Genomic DNA, 21899 nt, shown 5'->3' with positions numbered 1-21899 from the left:
TCTGGGGATGTAGCTGAGTGGTATGTATAAGGTCCTGGGTTGCATCTCCAGGTTCTTTTTTTCACCCTGCTGCTTTGCTCATGCCCAGCTGGGATGTGGCCCACCAGTCTCCCTGCAGGAGTTTCAATCCTGCTCAGTGAGGGGCAAGTGCCAATTGCATGGAAGGTCTGGGGGGGGGGGTTCTGCTCCTAAGTCACCTTGGTACATTTAAGATTTCCACCCGCTGCTTGGGACAAGGGTAGATGAGAAGGGAGAATCCTCCAGCACTGGAGGGAACGGTCCCATCTGCACAGACTGCGAGGCAAGGAAACTGAGGGGCAGTCAGTGCTCAGAGAGGAGAGAGGTCAGTGATTTACACCCAGCAGGGGACACTGCCTTTTTGAGTATCACGGGGGTAGCTGTGTTAGTCTGGATCTGTACAAAGCGACAGAGTCCTGTGGCACCTTATAGACTAACGGACGTACAGGAGCATAAACTTTCATGGATGAATCCCCACTTCGTCAGATGAATGAAGTGGGAATTCTGTGCCTGGCTAGCCAACTACAAAAGCAGTTTCTTCTCCCTTGGTGTTCACACCTCAGCTGCTAGAAGAGGGCCTCATCCTCCCTGATTGAACTAACCTCCTTATCTCTAGACTGATTCTTGCCTGCATATTTATACCTGCCCCTGCACATTTCCATTACATTCATCTGACGAAGTGGGGATTCACCCACGAAAGCTCATGCTCCAATACGTCTGTTTCTCTGTAAGGTGCCACAGGACTCTTTGTCTTTCTGAGGCGAGTGCAGCTGGCTTGGGATGGTGCTGACGATGGATAGAAAAAAGGCTGGAGTCAATGACAGACGAGACCACAGAAGGATAAGGGGAATGGCAGCCCCACAGAAGGTCCTGGGTGCTCAGATGCCCCAGTTATTGCACCCTGGCCTGTCACAGAGAGAGAAAAGACCCAGCGGGACCCAGCCCCCCTACAGTGATTCCTTGGACAAGAACCTGGCTGGGAGTGGGGTGAAAGCTCCCTCTGGGCAAAGGGGAGCTGAAATCCCTCAGTGTCCTGGAATTTAAGCAATGGAAACTTCAAACCCTGCACGGGTGGGGGCTGAGGTGCATCAGCAGAAGGTTGGGCTGGACAGGGGCGGCAGGTTTGTATAATTTTTGGTCGTTCCCAGAATGGGACCAAGTCCTGCCCCACCCCCTCCCCACACACACCTGCCTAAGGCTTCCCATGCATCTCCCTAAGCCTCTGGGAGGGAGTTTGGGTGCAAGGTCTGGGCTCAGTCAGGGGGTTGGGGTGCAGGATAGGGTGCAGGAGGCAGGCTCTTGGAGGGAGTTTGGGTGCAGGTGTGGGGTCTGGGTTGGGGCAGGGGGTTGGGGGTGCAGGAGAGGGTGAGGGGTGCAGCATTTACCTTGGGCATCTTGCAAAAGCAACCTGCACCCCCCTCTGGCAGCAGCCCCTAAGCGGGAGGGCCGGGGGTGTCTCTGAGCACGGCTGCCCGCAGACTCCACCCTTGCAGCTCCCATTGCCTCCATTGGCAGAGATGGCACTTGGGGGGGCAGCATGTGGCGACCCCCCACCACCACAGTTGTTCTTCCCACAGCTGGCTGATGGGGGGGCAGCAGGGGATCTCCCCAGTCTCTCTGGGCCCCACTATTAGGTCTCTATCCTTTCTCCCCCTAACCATGCCCACCCCTCCCCTCCCCATTATCAGTGTTTTAGAGCGACCCCTCCCTCCCTTTATGGGATACAGACTGTGACAGAGACTGACTGGCGCTCCTCTCTGCATGGCCCCAATGGGGAAGGAAAGAGACTGGAGTGGGGGGAGAGACAGGCAGAAGAGTCAAATGGAGCTAAGCCAGAAAGGAGGAGATTTTCTTCCTGTTAAAACGTACTGGAGTCTCAGGGCTTGGCTACACTTGCAAATTTGCAGCGCTGCAGCAGGGTGTGAAAACACACCCTCTCCAGCGCTGCAAATTGCGGCACTGCAAAGCGCCAGTGTGGTCAAAGCCCCAGCGCTGGGAGTGCGGCTCCCAGCGCTGTATGTTATTCCTCACAGGGAGGTGGAGTACAGACAGCGCTGGGAGAGCTCTCTCCCAGCGCTGGCGCTTTGACTACACTTAGCGCTTCAAAGCGCTGCCGCGGCAGCGCTGCCACGGCAGCGCTTTGAAGTGCAAGTGTAGCCATAGCCTCATGGCTGAAAAGCTGCATCCTGTGAGACCCCCAAGCCTTCATTCTTCCTGGCCTGACTCACGGATGGTGCAGGACAGAGCCATCTCCAGTCAATTGTCCTGGTTAATGGGAACCATCAAGATTCCAAACCACTATTAATGGCCCATGATTTGCATCATTACAACAGGACCTCAGAGTTATAGTTCATATTTCTAATTTCAGATACAAGAATGATCGGTTCATACAAATAGAATGAACATACACAGTGGATTATAAGCTTTGTAATGATACCTTACAAGAGACCTTTTGCATGAAGCATAGTCCAGTCACTTTATATTCACACTAATTAGCATATTTTCATAAAAGCCTATGGAGTGCAAGGTCACAGCAGGGAAAGGGTTTTACTGCAGCACCTGGGAGCAGTTGAGTTTCATGTTCAGGCTGTGGTATGAGTTCCTCCAGGTTTCTCGTAAGCACACAGGGACCTTGGCGGGTGCTCTCGATACAGGAATGGCCCAGACACGATAAAGTGATGGGGACTGCATTTTCCTTTTTTATTTTTGTATTTCCAATGACATTTCTGTTTGTGATTTCGTTTTGCTTCGTATAACTGTGTTTTCTCCTGGATTTGATAGTTAACTAAAAAAAGAATAAGGCCTCAGGGCGCCGGATGGAGGAGCAGGCTGGGGCTAGGACTGCTGAGAGAGCGAGAGTAGCAGGTTTTCTGTATTGTTTCCTGCCCCCATTTTCATGACTAGTTTCTCTTCTGCATGAAATTTGCTTCTTTTTTTTTAATGTGAGCCTGGCTAGCTCAGTTGGTCGAGCATCAGACTTTTAATCTGAGGGTCCAGGGTTCAAGTCCCTGGTCAGGTAAAAAAAGAATCTTTTTCCACAAAAGGAAAGAAGGCATCTCTCCAGGGTGTTATTTGACATCACTTCTTTCCCCCAGGACTTGGCCTTTCCTAGGAAGGGCCATGTACTGCCTGGGACTGAAGGCTGGATTAAGAAAGGCCTCTGGGAGCTGCAGCAAACTGCTGCAGGCCAACTTGATGAGTAAATGCAGGGCTCCCTGCACAGGGTCATCCTCAGCAGAGGTCTGGGGGTTCCCTATTGGTCCCATGGTCTAAGGGCAGCACTTGGGAATGTGAATCCTGCAATCTGAGCTGAAGTCTCAGTGGGATCTGAGGACAATTCCTGTGCCACAAACCCTGCTGGGTCTTCCAAGGTGGGGGAAGGAGGAGCTCCCCTGCAGTGTTCTTCTACCCCACCTTACACCCTACACGATTTTCAGTGGGTGGAAGGCGGAAGGTGGAAGGTGCTTGCAGGATGGCTTCATCCGCAACAGTGGCCACCCTCACAGCAGCGGCGGCCACAGCAGCAGCAGCGAGCCCCCCCCCTTCGGCTCAGTCTGAACAGAGGTCAATGTACCACTGGGTGAGACAGGCCAATTTTAGGGAGCTTCCTCTGAAGGTGAGCAACTGTCCCCAGAACTTTCTGACAGGAGCTTTAAAGTATTTGCAAATGTGCACGGCCGGCATGTGCAGAGCAAAGGCCGCACTGTGTCAGGCTCTGGCACCGCTTGAGACAATGGACCATCTTCAGCCACCAGGCGACCCAGGATCTAAGGTAGGAATGGGATGAGGAAGCAAGTCAAGCTGAGCAAGGCAGGCAAAAATTCATCTCACCTTCGTGGGCGCTCACAATGATGCCCTTTTTGTGTGCCAGGGCTGACAAAAACCTCCCAGACAGAGAAGCAGCAGGCCAAAAAAGCCCTCTACACCAGCTTTCCACACAAAGATGGACTACAAGCCATCAGGAACAGTATCCCCCATAATGTCACAGCAAACTTGGTGGCTGAACTTTGTGACTTTGTCCTCACCCATAACTATTTCAGATTTGGGGACAATGTATACCTTCAAGTCTGTGGCACTGCTATGGGTACCCGCATGGCCCCACAGTATGCCAACATTTTTATGGCTGACTTAGAACAACGCTTCCTCAGCTCTCATCCCCTAATGCCCCTACTCGAGCTACACTGATGACATCTTCATCATCTGGACCCATGGAAAAGAAAACCCTTGAGGAATTCCACCATGATTTCAACAATTTCCATCCCACCATCAACTTCAGCCTGCACCAGTCCACACCAGAGATCCACTTCCTGGACACTACAGTGTTAATAACCAATGGTCACATAAACACCACCCTATACCGTAAACCTACTGACCGTTATACTTACCTACATTCCTCCAGCTTTCACCAGAGCACACCACACAATCCATTGTCTACAGCCCAGCTCTAATATACAACCGCATTTGCTCCAACCCCTCAGACAGAGACAAACACTTACAAGATCTCTATTGAGCGTTCTTACAACTACAATACCCACCTGCTGAAGTGAAAAAATAGATTGACAGAGCCAGAAGAGTACCCAGAAGTCACCTACTATAGGACAGGCCCAACAAAGAAAGGAACAGAACCCCACTAGCCATCACCTTCAGCCCCCAACTGAAACCTCTCCAGTGCATCATCAAGGATCTACAACCTATCCTGAAGGACAATCCCTCACTCTCACAGATCTTTGGAGACAGCCAGTCCTTGCTTTCAGACAGCCCCCCAACCTGAAGCAAATATTTACCAGCAACCATACAACAGAAACACTAACCCAGGAACCTATCCTTGCAACAAAGCCCATTGCCAACTCTGTCCACATATCTATTCAGGGGACACCATCATAGGACCTAATCACATCAGCCACGCCATCAGAGGCTCATTCACCTGCATATCTACCAATGTGATATATGCTATTATGTGCCAGCAATGCCCCTCTGCCATGTACATTGGCCAAACCAGACAGTCTCTATGTAAAATAATAAATGGACACAAATCACATGTCAAGAATTATAACATTCAAAAACCAGTTGGAGAACACTTCAGTTTCTCTGGTCACTCATTTACAGACCTAAAAGTTGCAATATTACAACAAATAACCTTCAAAAACAGACTCCCACAAGAGACTACTGAATTGGAATTAATTTGCAAAGTGGACACCATTAAATTAGGTTTGAATAAAGACTGGGAGTGGATGGGTCATTACACAAAGTCAAACTATTTCCCCATGTTTATTTGTCCCTCTACTGTTACACACACCTTCTTGTCAACTGTTGGAAATGGGCCATCCCGATTATCACTACAAAAGGTTTTTTTCTCCTGCTGATAATAGCTCACCTTAACTGCTCACTCTCATTATAGTGTATATGGCAACACCCATTTTTTCATGTTCTCTGTGTATATCTATATCTATATCTATATATCTTCCTGCTGTATTTTCCACTGCATGCATCTGATGAAGTGGGTTTTAGCCCGCAAAGCTTATGCTCAAATAAATTTGTTAGTCTCTAAGGTGCCACAAGTACTCCTCATTCTTTTTGCAGATAAATTAATGGAGGTTAAGTCCATGAATGGCTATAAGCCAGGCTGGGTAAGGAATGATGTCCCTAGCCTCTGTTTGTCAGAGGGTGGAGATGGATGGCAGGAGAGAGATCATTTGATCATTACCTGTTAGGTTCAGTCCCTCTGGGGCACCTGGCTTTGGCCACTGTTGGCAGATAGGATGCAGGGTTGTATGGACCTTTGGTCTGACCCAATATGGCCATTCTTATGTTCTTATGAAGGGAGTGGCAAAGTCTTCTGTTAGGGTTTCCTGTAGTGTAGTGGTTATCACGTGTGCCTAACACGCAAAAGGTCCCTGGTTCAAAAACAGGCTGGCTTAATTTTCCCACCTCCTGCTGGCCTGTCCCTGCTGTTTGACACTGCCCAAGGTGGAGTGTGACCAACCAGATGGAGCCAAGTCATCTCTAGTCGCAGGCCATGAGGTGCAGGCCCTTAAAAGGGGAAGGGGCCCTGTGCTCAGGAGAGCACTCACAAGCTTGTACCTCCAGTGAATGCCCTTTACCTGGACTGCCTGGCCAGTGGTTCTCTGTGTTGTATTTCATTGTGCCTCAGGAAGACTTACCTTCATCGCACCGTCCATCGCTGCGCTGTGGGACACTTACCTTGCAGAATCCTGACATCTCCAGTGCCGTGCCAGTTCTCGGAGTGAGAGTGTGACCCCCCTGCCCCGCTTATTTTGAGCTTAGCTGTCAGTATAACAAATGTGCTGCTTTCTGCCAAACTCTGGTGGGTCATTAGTCCTCCCTATGCTTACTAGCTGGCCCAGTTTTGGGTAACACCTGCGATAACCCCAACCCCTTCATGGCAGAGGGTGGTGAAATGAGCTAAGGAAAAAGCCTTGGCATCAGCAGGGGAAAGCTAGAGGATCTGGGCCAGGCACCTTTTGAAGCCTTGTGGCTTGGTCTCCTCTGCCCTTGGAGGTTGGTCTACAGTGGCCGACTCTTCCTGCTGGCCTCCTTTGCGTGACTTGCCAAAGGAGGAAGTGAGGCAGGAATGGGGAAAAAGAGGAAAGTCGAGCTGAGGAAGGCAGGGCAGAAGCTAAGTGCCTCAGTGCGGCTAAGTGGGGTTAGTAGAGCGTCACCAGTCGTTCTGCAAAGCCTGGGGAGGTGCGGTTGGCTGCTGGGAGGTAGAATCCTGTGCCTGCCTCCTGGCTTCCCAGGGATGGCTACTTGCAGCCCAGGAGAAGAAGGACAGTTCTGGGTGAAAGGAAGACAAGCAAAGCTCTGGGAGGAAATTTGGGTGTGGGGTGCGGGCTCGGCGCTGGGGGAGGGGGCCCCACAGGGCCCCTTACCCCAGCCAGTGCAGCTCCCAAAGTACACACAACGCTGCGTCAGCAGATCCTAGGTGGGCCGTGCCAGCGGGGCTTCGTGCACCGCTGCCTGCAGGCGCTGCCCCCAGAGCTCCCAGTGGCTGCAGTTCCTGGCCAATGGGGGCTGCGGAGTTGGTACTTGGGGCAGGGGCAGTGAATGGAGACACTCCCACCGGCCCAGGGGATGCTGGGACATGCCAACCATTTCTGGGAGCGGCACGGAGGGATGGAGGCAGAGTGGGCAGGGAGCCACCTCAGTGCTGCTGGCACATCTCTGCACACCCGTTGTGGGGGGGGGAGCAGAGGGCCTCCATGTGCTGCCTGGGGTAGGGGCAGAGCACGGAGCTGCCTCTCCTCCCGGGTCTATTCCAGGAGCGGGTGGGTGGGGTCTTTTGGCCTGCAAGGTGCAGCAGGTCGGACTAGATGATCACATTGGTCCCTTCTGACCTTAAAGGCTCTGAGTCTAAAAGGGAGAGGGAAGTAAAGGAAGTTTTTTTTAAAAATAAACCAAACATTGTAATACCAGGATAACTCCAACAGCTCATTGTATAGTCCCGCCCCTTTCTTCCTCCATTCTGTGTTGAATGACCTGCAGGACATTGATTCTCTCATTCCATTGATAAACTGATACAACGTGACTGAAATTAAACCAGTTCCCAGGGGAGAAAATGTCACGTCTCTGCATTGGCTGGGAATCGAACCCAGGTCAACTGCTTGGAAGGCAGCTATGCTCACCACTATACCACCAATGCATCTTGCAAAAATATCACTTATGCTTGCCCAATGAGGCTAGACCAGCATTGAGGAGATTTTCTGCCTGTTAAAATGTATTGGATTCTTATCACTAAAAATAAACCACCTCCATCTTCACTTGGGTTTGAACCAACAGCCTTTCAATTAGCCACCAAAGTTGTTAATCACAGGGTATGTCTACACTACGGGATTATTCCAATTTTACAGAAACCAGTTTTTGGAAATAGATTGTATAAAATCGAGTGCACGCGGACACACTAAGCACATTAATTCAGCGCTGTGCATCCATGTACCGAGGCTAGTGTCGATTTCCAGAGCGTTGCACTGTGAGTAGCTATGCCATAGCTATCCCATAGTTCCCGCAGTCTCTCCTGCCCATTGGAATTCTGGGTTGAGATCCCAATGCATGATGGGGCAAAAACAGTGTAGTGGGTGATTCTGGGTAAATGTCATCACTCAATCCTCCCTCCGTGAAAGCAACAGCAGACAATCATTTCGCGCCCTTTTCCCTGGATTGCCTGGGCTGATGCCATAGCACGGCAACCATGGAGCCTGTTCGGCCTTTTTTCACTGTCACCGTATGTCTACTGGATGGTGCTGACAGACACAGTACTGCAGCGCTACACAGCAGAATTCCTTTACCTTTTGCAAGTTAGCAAAGATGGTTACCACCCATCCCATCCCATCTGCTGCTTTGCAAGTTGACAATGACAGTTTCCAGTTATACTGTACACAGGGCCGGCTCCAGACCCCAGCGCGACAAGCACGCGCGTGGGGCGGCACTTGCCGGCAGGGGCAGCAGATTGGGCCGGTGGACCTGCCGCAGTCACGCCTGCGGGAGGTCCACCGGAGCCCCGGGACGACCGGACCTGCCGCAGGCATGACTGCGGAGGGGGCGCTCGTCCCGCGGCTCCAGTGGACCTCCCGCAGGCATGACTGCGGACGGTTCGCTGGTCGCGCGGGTCGGCTGGACCTCCCGCAGGCATGCCTGTGGCAGCTCAAGCGGGAGCCGCCGGACCAGTGAACCGCCCGCAGCTGCGGGAGGTCCAGCCGAGCCGCGTGACTAGCAGACCCTCTGCAGTCATGCCCGCGGGAGGTCCGCTGCTCCCGCGGCTCCAGGGCGCCTCCCGCGCATGACTGCTTGGGGCGGCGGAATATGTAGATCCGGACCTGACTGTACAGTTTGCTGCTGTCATGGGTGCTCCTGGCTGGCCTCAGTGAGGTCGACCGGGAGCACATGGACAAAAATGGGAATGACTCCCCAGGTCATTCCCTTCCTTAAGTTTTGTCTAAAGGGAGAGTAAGTCCTGTCTGGACTATCGGGCAAGCCTACTAAAGAACCAGACAGGCAAACGGCTGCTCTAGGTCAGAGCCCCAGACATCCCACAGAAATGATGGGCTGTATGCCATTCTAGGGGGTGCCCCTGAAACAACCCCACCCGTTGCTTCCCTCCTCCCCCACCTCTCCTGGGCTACCGTGGCAGTTATCCCCCCGTTTGTGTGATGAAGTAATAAAGAATGCAGGAATTTGAAACAACACTGACTTTATTGCCTCTGCAAGTAGAGATCAAAGGAGGGGAGGGAGGGCAGCCTCCAGCTGTGATGATATTCCAGGCAGGACTGAATCTCCATTAGACAAAGCTTAAAGAAGAGAATGACCTGGGAGTCATTCCCATTTTTGCCCAGGCACCCCCGGCCGACCTCACCGAGGCCAACCAGGAGCACTCACGGGACGACGATGACGGATACCAGTCCTACTGTACCGTCTGCCATCCGCAAGGGAAGAGAAGGAAAGGAGATGCTGCTGTGTAGCTCTGCAGCACTGCATCTTCTAGCAGCATCCAGTAGACATACGGTGACATTGAAAAAAAGACGAGAAATTATTTTTTCCCCTTTGCTTTCACGGAGGTGGGTGGGTGGGAGGGGACCGATATATACCCTGAACCACCTGCGACAATGTTTGTGACCCTTCAGGCTTTGGGAACTCCGCCAAGAATTCAAATGGTTTTCGGAGAGTGCGGGAACTGTTGGATAGCTACAGTCATCAGTCGTCCCTCCCTCCATGAGCATCCATTTAATTCTTTGGCTTTCTGGTACGCTTGTCTCAGCTCCTTAAGTTTCAGCACTGTGTCGAGTCCCTGTTGTGGCCTCTGTCCATCATAGCCTTGGGTATTTTTTTCAAATGTTTTGGCATTTTGTCTTTTGGAACGAAGTTCTGATAGAACAGATTCATCTCCCCATACAGAGATCAGCTTCAGTATCTCCCCTACAGTCCATGCTGCAGCTCTTTTTTGATTCTGGGACTGCATGGTCACCTGTGCTGATGATCTCTCCACGCTGGGCAAACAGGAAATGAAATTCAAAAGTTCGCGGGGCTTTTCCTGTCTACCGGGCCAGTGCATCCGAGTTCAGATTGCTGTCCAGAGTGGTCACAATGGTGCACTGTGGAATAGCACCCAGAGACCAATACTGTCAAATTGTGGCCACACTAACCCTAATCAGAAATGGCAATACCGATTTCAGCGCTACTCCCCTCGTCAGGGAGGAGTACAGATATCGGTATTAAGAGCCCTTTATATCGATATAAAGGGCTTCGTTGTGTGGACGGGTGCAGGGTTAATGCGATTTAACGCTGCTAAATTCGATATAAACTCGTAGTGTTGACCAGGCCAGAGAGAGCAGCAGGTTTCCACTATTGTTTCCCTCTTGTTTTCTTGACTAGTTTCTCCCCTGCATCAAGTTGCTCTTTTGCTTTGTGAGCCTGGCTAGCTCAGTTGGCAAAAAATCAGATTTTTAATCTGAGGGTCCAGGCTTCAAGTCTCTGGTCAGGTGATAAACTACTCACAAAGATCTTACATTGTCTTTCTGGAGTCCTCTTTGATGTTACTTTTTCTCTTCAGGATTTTCCCTTTCCTCAGAAGGGCCTTTTTGTGTGTGGGTTTGAAGGGGCAACTTCCTGACAGCCCCTCTGTCCTTGCAGCCTGGAGGAATAAAGGCCTCTGGGCATAGAGCATGTTCCTTCCCTGCACACACACACACAGACACACAGACAAAGACACAGAATATCCCTAAGGAATTAGAATCACCTGCTGCCTTCCCCTGTCCTGCTGGATCCCCAAATGAAGATGCTTTTCAGCCTAAACCCATGTCCCCTCTTTTCCCAGTGCCCCTCAATCCCAACCCTCAGTCCCTCCTGTGCTCACTGCTCCTCACTCCCAACCAGAGCCTGCTCCTCTTCACCTTTCTCCTCTGTCCCAACCCACAGCCCCCTCCTATTCCCAGTGCCCCTCAATCCCAACCCACAGCCCCCTCCTATTCCCACTGCCCCTCAATCCCAACCCACGGCTCCCTCTTTCCCTCGAGCACCAGGTGCTTCAGACCCCCTTAGGAAGATTTTCTTGCAAGGTTTCGTGTATGAGGCTGCATGTGGATTTTACAGTATGTTGGAAATAGGTTGGGTTGCTTGCGGAAATGATCACTTGTGGCTGGTGTTGGATTCCCAGTCTCCATGTTACAGGGGCAGGAGAAATAAAGGGTTGTTATCCTTGATGTGTGAATCGAGGGCAGCACAACTGTGCTTGGCAGCCCCTGATTGAGGGACTCACCCTCAATTCAATAGCACTTGCTAGGCAGGGGACAGGGGTTCCAAAGCCAAGTGGGCCAGGGTCTGGGTCCCAATACTAAAATGTAGGTGTCAGACCAACGTTAGGACAGGGGGGCTGTGGAGGGATGAATGAGTCCCTAGACACCATAGTGAGTACGGTGCCTTCTTATTTCCCCCTTTTCCACCCAGGATGGCAGGTGAACTCTACAGAGGCACCTCTGGGCTTGCACTGACTAAGGACAACAGCTGTGAGTGGGCTGCAGAGCGGGGATGGCTCATGTTAAAGGACTTTTGGTTGCTGGACATACAAACCATAGGGAGAAGGACACTGCCCAGCTTATTTGGGGGTGGGTCTTTCCCTCATGGTTTATGTTTATGTGTTGGGGCTGCTGACATGAGTTCTGCTAACCCTGGGCTTACATTGCAGTGTAGACATACCCTGAGAGGGCATCTAGACTGTGACAAAATCCCTGTGGCCCGGCTGGCCTGGATGATCTGATTTGGGCTCCTGGGGCTCAGACTGGAGCCCAGGCTCGGAGACCCTCACCCCTCGTGGGGTCTCGGAGGCTGGGCTGAAGCCCAAGTGTCTACACTGTAATTTTATAACCCTGCACCACAAGCCCCACAAGCCTGAATCAGCTGACCCAGGGTTTGAGAATAGTAACTTGGGTGTGTTAATGGCAGTGTAGACATAACGCTAGGCTATGTCCACACTGCAATGAAACACCCTCGGCTGCCCCGTGCCAGTGCAGGCTCCCGGGGCTTGGGCCGTGGGGTGGTAAATTTGCACTGTAGACATCTCGGCTCAAGCTCAATATCGGGCTCTGGGAGCCCTCAAGGTTGGGAGGGAGTTTAGCAAGCAAACAAGGTAAAATGGCAGTGGAGTATTACCCTGGACTCAATGGCATTTCTCCATTGGTCTGTCTGCTCTGGGGCAGGGACAATAACACGTCCTGCTGCCTTCGTTATTTCAAAGGGCGGTTTAGGATTTTCATTCTCACACACGGTGCACAAAGCAGGACTCAACCCTCCGTGTAAACTAAATGAGCTGCCCACAGGTTCTGGCAGCCACAATGAGCCATTTGGTGTGAGAGCCCAGACCTGCCCCTGTCCCAGAGGGAGGGGGTCATCTGTGACAGGCTGGAACACTGACCTATCAGCTCTTAACTCCCAAACTTTCAGTAAGTCTGTTATCAGTGCCTGCGAGTGTTATTTAAACCATAGGTCCATCTAGTTCTGAATCTTGTCTTCTGACAGTAGCCAATACCAGGTGCCCCAAAAGCCACTCCTTATGCACCACTGGAACCCAGGATCTCCTGTTTACAAAACAAGTGTTTTAACCAGCTAAGCCATGGTACCAGCTATTACTTAAAGTGCTGTGTTTGTCCACACCTGATTCTCTGCAAATCCCCACTGGGCCCTGACAAGTGTTGCTCGGGTTTGGATTCTGTAAAGCAGAGGAGCAGGTGAAGTTTTGCTCCCAAGGTGTGTGTGTGATTCTTTGGACATGTCTACACCACTCCCCTCAATGCGGTTTTTCTATTTCTACTTGCTAAACTTCCTTCCAACCTCTATAAAATTACAGTGCAGACATATGGGCTTGAGCCCAACCTCTGAGGCCCCATGAGGGGTGAGGGTTTCTGAACCCAGGCTTCAGCATGAACACAAATATCTGCACCACAGTTTTTAGCCCCTCAGCTTTAGCTCCAGGAGCCCAAGTCAGATGACCCAGGCCAGCCCTGCTGCCATCTTTATCCCAGGAGAGATGGACTCTAAGGGTACGTCTCCATTGCAGTGTAAACCCAGGTGTGGCACGCTGTGCTCAAAGCAGCACCTGGAAGCCCCATATTCACCACTCTCATATAATGATGACATTGTTTGTACAAAGTCTGCCTGGTGAGGTGTCATTTCAAAAGTCTTGATCTGTTGAACATTAATATCGGGTTGGATTGTGTGTGCTCGCATTGGTTGAGAAGTTATGAAGTTTTGCTCTGTGTGCCTTACTGAGATATGTTATGAGGTTGGCAAATGCCCCCCACCAGCCTTTCAGGTGCGACAAGGGAGGAACCGGACTCACTGCTGGCCCATTAAAGGGATCCACACTCCCAAGGACTATCCCAGGAACCATGTACAATGCAGGCTTCTCCGAGATAGCACAGAGACAACGGACACTGCTTGACTCACATGGTAGCAAAAGAGCTTCCTAGCAAGTCAGAAGAAACTATGAAAGAGGAGAAGAGACATCGTGACTTGGACTCTCTCCCCCACAACTCAGCAGCTGGAAACACACCTGGAGGACAAAGACTGAACTGAACTGATTCAGAAATCAGAAGAGAATAATAAGAATAATACATTCAAACCAAAGTCCCTAAACAGACTAGTATTGATTTTTCAGCAGAAAATTTTCAGTTTGGGGAATTTTGTTTTCTCAGTCAGACCTTGCCAAGGGAAGCAGGGAGAAAATGTTTGAGTTGCCTCCTTCAGAACGGCTTGGCCTAGACACTGGCTCTGGTTCACTGGTGTGGCCTTGCTCGGGTTGAGGGTATTTTAATAATTTGGACAGGTCCCAGGGTGTTTGGGGGAGATGATGAGGATGTTACCTTTTGAGATTAAAAACTAAGAAATACAGCACTAGAGAATTTTTTTTAAAGAAATCTGGGATTTAGACTTTTTTTTTTTCAAAGGGGGGGGCAGTGGTCTGAGTTTTTAGAAGGTTTTTGTTTGCAGGAAGCAACATTGCTTGAGCTATTACTGTATCAAAGAGAGGAGGGTTGTCTATAAAGGCAGGGTAAAGACTAAACACATCCAATGAACATGGGTTTCAAACCCATGCATGCAGAGCACAATGGACTAGCAATGCATTATCTTAACCACTCAGCCACCTCATCTGAGCTGTCATGAAAGAGACAGGAGGAGAAATCTGAGGTCAGCACAGATAGGGACACTAAGGAGTTTTTAAATACTAAGCATAAGCAGGGGCTGAATGAGCTCCCCCCTCACATCTAGTGAGGAGCTGGGGGAAAGACTTCAGGAACAGACTGTGTTTGCGTAGACACACCTACTCTGCCTAGCTATGCAGCATGATGGGGCCGCTTTCCCAAAATGACCCGTTTTGGCTGGTGGTGGGTTACAAATCACCTTAGGATTGAGTGGAATGAAATGTTATTATCCTTCCTGCATGAGTGAAGGGCAGCAGAACATACCTAGTCCGTCCTGATGGAGGGGTGGGTGGGTGGGTGAGGAATTGCTTTTATTGGACTTCGTAGAAGTGATTGAGAACATCACCCTAAACCAGTGGTCCCCAAACATTTCACACTGTGCCCTCTTAGCCATGGCTGTGGCCCCTCGGAAGCCGCGGTCATGTACCGATGCTGGGAATGGGGCTGTTGCTTGCTGGGGAGAGGGGTGCAGACGGGGGTAAGGGGGTCGAGGCCAAGCTGGGCACCAGAGGCCCAGGCTGAGGGTGGGGTTGGGGAAGATCTGGGGCAGAGTGGTGCTGAGTGGTGTTATCTCCCTGCCCTCCATGGGGGCTGGCTCGGACCCTGAGGTGCCCCTATGAATGTTCATCTGTGTCCCCCTAGGAGTCATGCCCCACATTGTGGGGACCACTGAACCCTACTCGCTAATCAGCGGCTAGTGATGCCAAAGCCCAGGGAAAGGGAGAACAAGTGCGGGGCCCCCAGCACTGGAGCCATGTGAAGGGGCTGCAGGAGAGGGGCAATGGCTGGTGGCCCAGGGAGTTAAGGGCAAAGGGGGCACAGGAGGGGGCAGGAGTTAGGGGTGAAGGAGGTGCAAGGGTTGGGAGTGCAGGAGCTAGCGGTAAAGGGGGAGTGGGGATCGTCCAGGGGCAATGGGGAAGTGCCAAAGTACAAGCTTTGCCCAGGGCACCATTTTCCCTAATGCTGGTCTGAGCAAACCATTGGAAATGACCCTTCAGTGAGACCAGAACCATAGTGTAGAAAAGCCCCTTTGTTAAGTGGTGGTGGCTGAGTGCTTAGGGGGATGGATTAAAAAGCAACAAGTGCCTTTTTGTGGAGGTTTGATTCTTGCCTGCTAGGCAAGGCTGGTGTGTGGTGTCTCCATGGCTGCACTTTCAGTGTCTGATCACCCACAGTGCCCCAGGGAGCCAAGTCTAGACATATTCGGAGGCTCTATGCCAGGGTTTCTCAAACTTCCTTTCACTGCAAACCCCCTTCTGCCAAAAAGAACTTACTACATGGCCCTGGAAAGAGGGACCAAACCCCTCCACACTGGGTAGAGGCAGGGGAAATAAAGCCTGAGCCCTGCCCCAGTTAGGGGAGGGCAAAACCAGAGCTTGAGGGATTCAGCCCTGGGTGGTGGGGCTCAGACTTTTGGCTTCAGCCCCCAGGCCCAAACAAGTCTAATGCCAGCCCTGGTGACCCCATTAAAACAGGGTCACATCCCACTTTGGGGTCCTGACTCACAGTTTGAGAACCACTGCTCTATGCTGATGGGAGAGAGTTTTCCTGTGGGTGTAGTTAATCCACTTCCCAAGAGGTGGCAGCTATGTCAGTGGGAGAAGCTATATCGGTGGGTGTGCAAGCTGTGGTGTTTACCACATTTAAGAAGTTTAATCAAACCCCATTTTTAAAACCACTTGTGGTGTGGGAATGGCAAAGGACCTCGATGAAGCAGGGTTTGTCCTTCAAAGTCCTGGAGATCATGAGTCCATTCTTTTATTGTCATGGGGGTATAGCTCAGTGGTCAAGTGCTTGTCTGTCCATCAATTGCTCTTTGGTTCAAACCCCTGTGTTCTCTTATAACCTTTTTTCTTTTTTTTTTAAAAAAGGAAAACATTTTCATTTCCATTCTCCATTATGTTCAGAAGCTCCACTATACAGGGGTGCTTGATATGAATGTAAACACTCAACATTTCATTGTCCAAATGCATAAAAACCTAGCGAAGCTGTCCATCAGCTGAAATCAGTTCCAATCCTCTAAGTGTCTAGTTTATGTTTTCATCAATTAAACAAAGGGATCATATGAATGTACATTTGCAGATCCCTCTTCTCCAGGAGCTATGCTGTGCAGAAGAACAAGAACCACATCCAGCTGCAGTTCAGGAGTCTGATGACCAAAGAGCCACCAAATGTTTTGAGGGCTGGAGAAAAATGCCTTCTAGTGAGCTATTGAACAAGCTCAACCTGTTTAGCTTATCAAAAGAAGATTGAAAGGTGACTTCATTGAAGTGTTGAAGGGCCTTAATGGAGAGAAAAGGTTGTGTATTAAAGGGCTCTTTAATCTAGCAGAGAAAGGCATAGCAAGACCCAGTGGCTGGAAGGTGAAAAGAGACAAATTCATATTACAAATAAGACACAAATATTCAACAGCGAGGATGATTCACCAGAGGAACAAGCTACCAAGGAAAGTGGTGGATTCTCCATCTCCTGATGTCATTTAATGAAGACTAGATGCCTTTCTGGAATGTGTTTGCTCCAAAAGTAGCTATTGTGTCATACTAGAGGCCTGTGATATGCAGGGGGTCAGATTAGATGCTCTAATAGTCTCTTCTGTCCATAAAGTTGACTAATTTCTGAAAAACTGAGTGTAGCATTGGGAGCAGCAGCGTCTGATGTTTTCCTGTCTAGCCGGCTTGCTTCCTAGAACGAACGCTCCTTGAGTGGGGTGATCCCCAGGGAGTAGCTCAAACCTCCAAAGTGCCTGGCCAGGGGCAGGACATTGGCGCAGCAAAGGAGGGGTGTGGCAGTGACATCACAAAGGCCTTTTGCAGGACCTCAGACTATTGGTCAAAGGTGGTGGGGAGGTGGTGACCTCACAGAGAGATGCTGACATCAGCCAGGCAGGACAGGGGCAAGGGGCCAGGGAAAGCTCAGAGACCCCTGTGGCTTTGCTTCAGCAAGTCTCCTTCTCCAGGTCTCTCTTTGAGGACTGAGAGAGTATTCAGGTTCATGTACGTGAGCGCCAGCAGGAACCTCTTTAGAGTTTTCTCCTTCCCTTTGCCTAATTTTACTAGAAAACAGACGTCCCTGTTTAGAAGGTAAGAGCCTCCTTGAGGTTTGAAACCTGTTCAGTCTGATCCATCTGGTGACAGTTGAATTCTAGGCATGGAAAACATGAGCTTAAGGAGGTAGAATTTTATTCCACACTTGGGATTTTGTCCCATAGAATCACTGGGGATATTAGGGTTTGTCCTTTTTGTTTCACCTTTTCCTCCATCCCTCCCTCCCTCCCTCCTTCCTTTCTCTTCTTCTCTTGCTTCTTTTGTCCTTTCTCCTGTTCCCCTCCCAACACCAGGAGCAGTGTGTGTGTGTGTGTGTGTTCTGTGTAAGACATTGCAGGCATCTAAACAGACCACAGTTCCTGAAAACACGCACATCATGAACTTTGCCCGGCCACCCGAACGTTGATGTTGGTAAAATGTCCCCTATGGTCCACCAGTGCTTGCAGCACCATTGAAAAGGAGCCCAATTTCTCAGCAGCTGACTGTGGAAGAGGTGGACGATAAGGTGCGAGGAGGTGAAAACGGCCATAAGGGCAGCGGGCTCCATGCTCGCAGTGCTGTGGCGTCCGCACTGTCACTGACCAGAAAAGTGCACGAACAGATTTCCCGCTGGCGCTTTCAGGGAGGGAGGGCGTGACTGACGGTTCAATGATGACAGTTACCCAAAACCACCCTCGACACATTTTTTCCCCCAGCAGGCATTGGGGGCTCTACCCAGCATTCCAGCATTCCAGCATTCCAGCGGGGAGTGCGGGAACTGTGGGATAGCTTCCAAACAGTGCACCGCTTCCAAAGTCGACGCTGGCCCCGTTAGTGTGGACTCACAAAGTCGAATTAGTGTCCTTAGTGTGGATACACAAATTCGACTTCGTAAGGTAGATTCCACAAATTCGAATTAAGTTGAATCGAACAACTCTTGTAGTGTAGACATACCCACAGAAAACAATCTTTATTGCCATAAACTTTCACTGGTTCTTTGCTTTAACCTCTAGGAATGTACCTGTTAGACAATCAAAAGAGTTTCTCCATTTCTGTGGACCTCAAATCTGAATTCAACATAGATATTTTATTTAAAAAAAATAATAATTGGAGATATACCAATCGCCTAGAACTGGAAGGGAGCTTGAAAGGTCTTTGAGTCCAGCCCCCTGCCTTCACTAGCAGGACCAATTTTTGGCCCAGATTCCTAAGTGGCCTCCTCAAGAATTGAACTCACAACCCTGGGTTTAGCAGGCCAATGCTCAAACCACTGAGCTATCCCTCCCCCTGAATATACTACTAACATTGTATCAAAGTATTAATTAAATGTTAACTTGAGACCATGGGCGGAGACATTATGTAACCTGTTAACCATTGGCTGCTGTGCTATCTTGTCTTGTCTTGGTGCAGAACTTATCCTGGGGTGTGGAACTGCCTACCCTGTCACTTTCCCCCACCCATGGAAAACCTATATATTCTGCTGTAATCAATTGACTGACAGAGTCTCTGAGCCTAATAAGCCAGGTGACACTCCACCAGCGCTGTGTGTAATAATCTCCTATTCTTGACCTCGACACGGTGTAGATTTATGTCCTTCACAGACACCTGCTGAATAAAGAGGAGATTCAGCATCCAGTGGTGCCTGGCTGAATGTTTCTCCTCTCCCCACAGCTTGGTGATCTTTCGAGGAAATGGAGAAGACTGCCTTTGCCTAGCTGTACATTGCTTGCAAAAGAAGCAGGTCTTTTTGGTGACAAGTGTTGACAGGAGCCACTAGACGAATGTGGAGACAAGAAAAACATCCCCCAACTGAACTTGCATCTGTGGATGCTGAAGCCACAACACAGAGCGCTAAACGCTATATGACCATGGCTGGTATCAGAAGAGTCTCTACCAAAGCCTTTTTCCACCAGCAGGGGCCTCTCTGTGCACAGAACTCCTGGTCGGTTGATGGCTGCAGGCAGTGGAGAACTCTATTTTGGCATCTCTTTGTCTCTTTTGTGGTGAACATCTGCAGTGACTGTTAAAGGGCCTCTGGATAGTGGTCTTTGGGAAGAGCTGGCTGAAGAGCCTTCCTAGTAACCAGGAAATCCTGGCTTGGCCTGACAGTTCTTCCTTGCTGAACCTAATGTCTCTGTTGGCTCCTTTTTTGTATCTCTTTTCATAAAAAGAAAAGACCTGTCAGCAGAATCCTTCTAAGTGGTGGTTCAAGACAGAGAGAGCCTTCCTTGCGGCTAAGTCTTGGTGCCATGGGGCATGTCTCACCACTGCAGTGCCTCCTGTTGGCCGTCCTGGCAGTTAGCTCTGGTCCCCCGGTGCGCCTTCATCTAATGGCATCTGGCTGCCATCTGTTCTATCATTAGGACCCATGTTGCTCTCAGGACTTCAATGTCCTCTTATGGACACAGGCCTCTGGCTGTGCCCCACTCAGGTCTCTCCCCCCTTCCAGGGGGCAGCTGTCCTCTACCCAGACACTTGCATCAGTGGCCAGCTGCAGTCCAGGGTGTAGCCACCTGTGTCAGTGGCGACTGAGGCAAAAGGGGTGCACCTCCAACCCCCGCCATCTGTTTCCTTGGACCACTTCCCCACAGACCTTGCACCTTCCTCCGCCTTTGTATCAGGGCCTCAGTCTGACAGTAGTCAGCCAGGAGGTCACTCACGCTCCCCTTACCCACCCAGCACTACTCTGATCATGGTGCCCTCCCTTCAGGGCAGCCAATCCTCCTTCCTCAAACTCCAAGGAGTGACTGACTCTTGCTGTGCTGAGCAGCCCTTTATATATGGGCTGCTTCAGCAAGCCTTCTCCTGATTGGCTCTCCCAATAAGCCCTTTCCTGACTGGCTGGGTTCTGCGCAGCCTCTGCAATGATGCCTTAATCTTTCTCCTGCTTGTTTAGGGGCAGCCACCCCACCACACTTGGAAAGCGGCAAATGAGAAGTCTAGAGCTGAAGGAAAGGTGACCATGACTCAGAACTGAGCCAAGGTTGCTGCGACTGAAACACAGATCACTAACCACTACATGATCACAGGTTTCAGAGTAGCAGCCGTGTTAGTCTGTATCCACAAAAAAAACAGGAGTACTTGTGGCACCTTAAAGACTAACAAATTTATTGTAGCATGAGCTTTCGTGAGCTAAAGCTCACTTCTTCGGATGCATAGAATGGAACACACAGACAGGAGATATTTATACATACAGAGAACATGAAAAGGTGGAAGTATGCATACCAACAGGCAGAGTCAAATCAATTGAGATGAGCTATCGTTAGCAGGAGGAAAAAAAACTTTTTGAAGTGATAATTAAGATGGCCCATAGAAGGTGTGAGGAGAACTTAACATAGGGAAATAGATTCAATTGGTGTAATGACCCAACCATTCCCAGTCTTTATTTAGACCACAGTTAATGGTATCTAGTTTGCATATTAATTCAAGTTCAGCAGTCTCTCTTTGGAGTCTGTTTTTGAAGTTTTTTTGTTGCAAAATTGCCACCTTCAAGTCTGTCACTGAGTGGTTAGGAAGGTTGAAGTGTTCTCCCACTGGTTTTTGAATGTTATGATTCCTGATGTCAGATTTGTGTCCATTTATTCTTTTGCGTAGAGACTGTCCGGTTTGGCCAATGTACATGGCAGAGGGGCATTGCTGGCACATGATGGCATATATCACGTTGGTAGATGTGCAGGTGTACGAGCCCCTGATGGTGTGTCTGATGTGATTAGGTCCTGTGATGGTGTCACTTGAATGGATATGTGGACAGAGCTGGCATCGGGCTTTATTGCAAGGATAGGTTCCTGGGTTAGTGTTTATGTTGTATGGTGTGCGGTTGCTGGTGAGTATTTGCTTCAGGTTGGGAGGCTGTCTATAAGCAAGGACTGGCCTGTCTCCCAAGATCTGTGAGAGTGAGGGATCATCTTTAAGGATAGGTTGTAAATCTTTGATGATGCGCTGGAGAGGTTTTAGTTGGGGGCTGTAGGTGATGGCTAGTGGTGTTCTGTTATTTTCTTTTTTAGGCCTGTCCTGTAGTAGGTGGCTTCTGGGTACTCTTCTGGCTCTGTCAATCTGTTTTTTCACTTCAGCAGGTGGGTATTGTAGGTTTAAGAATGCTTGATAGAGATCTTGTAGGTGTTTATCTCTGTCCGAGGGATTGGAGCAAATGATCACAGTGGCTGGTGGGAGAAGCACATGTTAGAAGCCCTCTGTCAACTCAGCTGTGGCTTTCTGTGCACGGAGAGCCAGGCACCTCAAGGTCTGCAAGTCTTGAGGGAAATGGGAAATGTTTGTACTTTAGAATGTGGAGGCGTTGTCCTAGACCATCAAATGGAACAGTTGTAAACATTTTTCCAAGGCAGGCACCATGGCTTAGCTGGCTAAAGTGCCTGCCTAGTAAACAGGAGATCCTGGGTTCAACTCCCAGTGGTGCCTTGTTGTATGGCTTTTGTCTCCTCTATTCACATTTTCCTGTGTCGTCTTAGGAAACAGAAGAGACCTCCCTTGGTATCCAAATAATATCTTGCTAAGGAAAAGGATTCTTTGGAGAGAAGCATTTGAAAGAATCAAATCACAAGCCTGGAGCTGATGAAAAGGCTGCTGTGACTGGCATTGGCATGGTGGTTGCTTCAACTGCAATTGCTGCAACACGAGAGCTTGTGCCACACGTCCT

General features: G+C 50.0%; 3 non-coding genes across 3 annotated transcripts; 2 read left to right on the top strand and 1 right to left on the bottom strand.

Moving 5' to 3' along the window:
* The first annotated feature begins 2964 nt into the window (after positions 1 to 2964).
* On the top strand, positions 2965 to 3037 carry TRNAK-UUU. The gene has a single exon. It is a non-coding gene; the product is annotated as a tRNA-Lys (tRNA).
* Positions 3038 to 7606: 4569 nt separating this feature from the next.
* TRNAG-UCC lies at positions 7607 to 7678 on the bottom strand. Its single transcript has one exon. It is a non-coding gene; the product is annotated as a tRNA-Gly (tRNA).
* A 13909-nt stretch (positions 7679 to 21587) lies between these two features.
* On the top strand, positions 21588 to 21661 carry TRNAT-AGU. Its single transcript has one exon. It is a non-coding gene; the product is annotated as a tRNA-Thr (tRNA).
* Positions 21662 to 21899: the final 238 nt, after the last annotated feature.

Source organism: Mauremys mutica, chromosome 14 (genome assembly GCF_020497125.1).
Source record: "Mauremys mutica isolate MM-2020 ecotype Southern chromosome 14, ASM2049712v1, whole genome shotgun sequence".
In the NCBI taxonomy this organism is placed as follows: Eukaryota; Metazoa; Chordata; order Testudines; family Geoemydidae; genus Mauremys; species Mauremys mutica.
Note: the sequence above shows the minus strand (reverse complement) of the source record. Positions and strands in the feature narration are given on the sequence as shown.